Here is a 3,960-nt window from a genome sequence, read left to right as displayed (position 1 = left end):
TCAAAGAAGCACCCATCAGGGCAGAGTGGTCCCACATCTCCCATCAGGGCGGAGTGGCCCCACATCTCCCACAACAGAGTGGCAACAACCAGTCAGAGATGGGTGGATAAAGACCTCAGACTCAGGTCAAGAGTGGGCAAGAAAAGGCATCCAGGCTATTGCTGTCCAGTGATTCCGGTTCATGGTGACCCAGGTGTGCAGAAGAGAACCGGCCCAGACAGGTTTCCAGGCCATGACCTTTTGGAAGCTGATCACCAATCTTCCCAGGTGCCTGCAGGTGGGGTCGATGGCCAAACTTTCAACTAGTAGGGAGCATTTAGTCACCTGCACCACCCTGAGGCTCCCCCCACTCAGATAAATAAGCAAACGTGGGACACATTCATAACTAACTCACATACCCCAAAAAATGCCGAATTTTCTGGTGAGGACCCACCTTCAAGTGAAGAATTTCCCAAGACAGTCCAGCCGAGAGGCAGCTCCAGGTGAGTCATGGCCAGCACGAGCTCGCCGTCCAGAGCGGGCAGCGCTTCCGCCGTCAGGGCAAACGGGGTGAGCAGGGTCTGATGACTACAGGCTGTGAGGCGATCCACTTGGGTGACCAGCAAGCGGGCCAGCCTGCAAGCCATGTTGTCCACGTAGGTCACCAGGCCAGATCCCATGGTCACCGGGGAGTAGCCTTCCGAGCAGAGGCACATGGACACCTCCACCGTCTCCTGAAGCCCGTGGCCTGGGTGACAAGACAGTCAGCAGGTCACCCAGAGTCTGCAAGGTGCTCTTAACCCATAATCTGGGTTACCGAACCCTTTTAAGACTCCATTATTTTCTGCTTTGAATGCTGAATGAAATGAAAAAAACATATAGACCCTTTTTTTCAAGTACTATGGATTTTAATACAATATGTCCCAAGGGATCTCCTCTGGTGTTGAGGTGGGTAGGAATCTGCACCGAAATGCAGGCCCCTAACAGATGGCAACACATACGGACAACAGTGGGGTCGCAGCTTCCCACTAAACCCCAGTGGCAGAAAATGTAGATGAGCAGGCTCTTTCTCAATGGTCATGAAAGGGTTAAGAAGTGGGTAGATGGATCCACTGCAGAAACACTCGTGTCCACATTCACTTTTAAAATGAGGCCAGTCTAACCTATAAGAAAAACTGAAGGCTCCCCTAGTCATTACAGAGAGAGGGCCTGAATAACCCCCAGTTAACAAAACCAACCAATCATCACACAGGAACAAAAAAATTTTTTTGTGTGTGCAAAGAAATTTTTATAAACAAACAAACAAAAAAAAAGCCCACTCTCCCCTGTCCTACAACTAGTAAGAGCCCTCAATTGTACCTCCAGGTTAGTGCTTGATGTCTCTCAGAGGTACAATCCACAGTCCAACGGAAACACACAGAGCTCTAGCTGAGAAAGGGCTATTAGTTCGTCCCAACCCATTAGCACAATGCATTAATGTGTCAGCTGTCACTGTGGAAACTGGAGAAGTACACCGGGGGAATTACAGGATTCAGAGCACGAACATTTCGGTAGTGGGGGGAGAGAGGTCTGGAGCCCGAGATGGAGCAAGGAAGAATGAGGATGGACAAGGTCCCAGAGGAAAGAACCTTCTACATCCAAGGGATCAGGGCCGACGAGAGACTGAACACTGAGGGCAGGAGCATACAACTCGGCCATCATCGCAGTTCTGCCGAACCAGCCCTGGCAGTGGGCCCTGCGGTAACAGGACACAATCTGTAGGATCTAAGCAGCATCCATCTCTTGTGGATTGAATGATGTCCCATTCCCACCCCATCCCCTAACAGGTGTGGTAAGTCCTTGTATTTGTGGACGCAATCTCGTTTGGAAATAGGCCTATGTTCTATGAACATATCAGCATGGCGCATGTTTCAACCCCATCGCCTTTGAGCTCGAACGAGAACAACTTTGGGAGAAGGAAAGATGGAGACTGCCAACAGGAGGCTGGTGTACGGAATGGAGGAACAGGAGCTACTGGAAAGCAGCGGTTCTCAACCTGTGGGCCGCGACCCCTTTGGGGTTTGAATGATCATTTCACAGGGGTCACCTAATTCATAACAGTAGCACAATGACAGTTATGAAGTAGCAACGAGAATAAGGTTATGGTTGGGGGGGGGGTGTCACCACAACCTGAGGAACTGTATGAAGGGGTCGTGGCATGAGGCAGGTTGAGAACCACTGCTGTAAAGAGAAGGACCCTCCCTCCAGAGCCTTCCCCTAGAGGCAGCACCCTGACTTTGGCCCTTTAGTCCCCTATGCTGTGAGAGAGAAAAAAAGTTCCTATTCACGAAGGCCACCCACCAGCCACCCACAGGGATAGTTCTTCCCTGGCTTGCTATGAGTTGGAATCAACTCACTGGCTGTGAACTTCGGAAGGACACCACTCTTAACATCTATTTGGAATTTCTACTCATATAAAATTTACACCAAAAATATACCAAATGCTAATTTGGCATTTCTATTGTAACAGCGCTAAGGGACTAAGACAGCCAACCTTGCATGTTGGCTGCAGCTGGCTCGGTGGGCAGACCCATTCTCAGCCGAGGCTCCCAACGGGGCTGCAAGAAACTCAGGCGTGGAGTGTTCTGCCTACGTCCTCCCACCCTCAGAGGACCATTGTCGCTGCCCTCCAGGCTCCCTTCCTGGCCTGGCCCCGGGAGAGAGGCGTGCAGACCGACTTCTCCGTGGTGCCAGGAAGAGGAGCCCTCACCTGGGATGCGGGACTGCAGAACGTTGTCCTCCACGCGCTCGGCAATGGCGATGTGTCTCTGATGAGATCCATTATAAATAAAGTAAAACTCGGCATCTTTAGGAAGATAGACATTTTTGCCAAACGTTGCACAGACCGCCATCTGCCCCTGAAAAATGAACGAATTGGGCATCATCATCCTGCTTTGTCCCGGCTCAGAATCCCCAGGAAGCAGGCCCGGGTCCAAGACCAGGCTGGTTGTGCTGTCCGCCTCCCGCGTCTGAGCTCCAGGGTCACCGCCCCTGCTTTCCAACTGCAAGGCGTTGGGTGAGAAGATGCTTCCTCAGACAGTGGGTAAGTTGGGTAAGATTACCAGGGCTAATTTGCCCTGTTTATAAAAGCCAGAGCAGTTAGTTCAAGGAATAAGAAGCATAGCTATGTATTATTAAATGTGCATGATATTTTCTTATCATTTTCACATCCTTAGCTGTTTACGATCATTACTTTATCCTGCACTTGAAATACCTCCATTGGTGTCCAGGGGTGTGTGTGGTAGGGTGGGGTGCATTGTGGTGTGTGTGTGTGTGTGTGTGTGTGTGTGTGTGCACAGAGCATAAATATGTTGTGATGGTACTGGTTTGCTTCAATTCATGGTAGCCTTCCAACCTCGGTAGGTTGGTCCATTGCTGTGGTTGTATTGTTGTCGGTAGGTGTGATGGGGTCATTTCTAAGCCAAAGCCATCCTGTGTGAAACAGAATGAAACACCGCCCGGTCCGTGCCGGCGGCACTCTTTGCTATTGCAGAAACAGTGAATTATTTTATATGACTCATCTAGCCAAACTCCTCCCAAACGACCTTTTCCCGCATGGGTCTGGAAGAAGGTTGGGGAGGACAGTGGCAGGCTTCACCTGGGAGTAATGCCATCCTGCTGTGGATACAACGAGGTCTCTGAGAAGAGCCATGCACAGAGTGTGTCTTCTGGACCCAACGACCCTGCACAGGGAGCCTCCTGGATCCAGAGGAGAGCTGTCACATCAGAGGGGTGGCAGCAGAACCAGGAGCCAGCGCACACGGCCTGAATGGGTGGACTCCCCAACCCACAGAGCAGTCAAAGCTGAGTGCTTTGTCTGGGGAGGTTGGCTCGCAGAATAAGTTGCCTCTGGGTGTTTCATGGGGAGCTGGGTTCGTGCTGAATGCCTTTGAGCTGAGGCTTACCGGATTGGGGTGGCTCTGGGCCCTTGATTCAGGGAGC

This window comes from Tenrec ecaudatus, chromosome 2 (assembly GCF_050624435.1).
Source record: "Tenrec ecaudatus isolate mTenEca1 chromosome 2, mTenEca1.hap1, whole genome shotgun sequence".
NCBI lineage: Eukaryota > Metazoa > Chordata > Mammalia > Afrosoricida > Tenrecidae > Tenrec > Tenrec ecaudatus.
The sequence above is the reverse complement of the archived record's forward strand: the minus strand, read 5'-3'. Positions refer to the sequence as shown.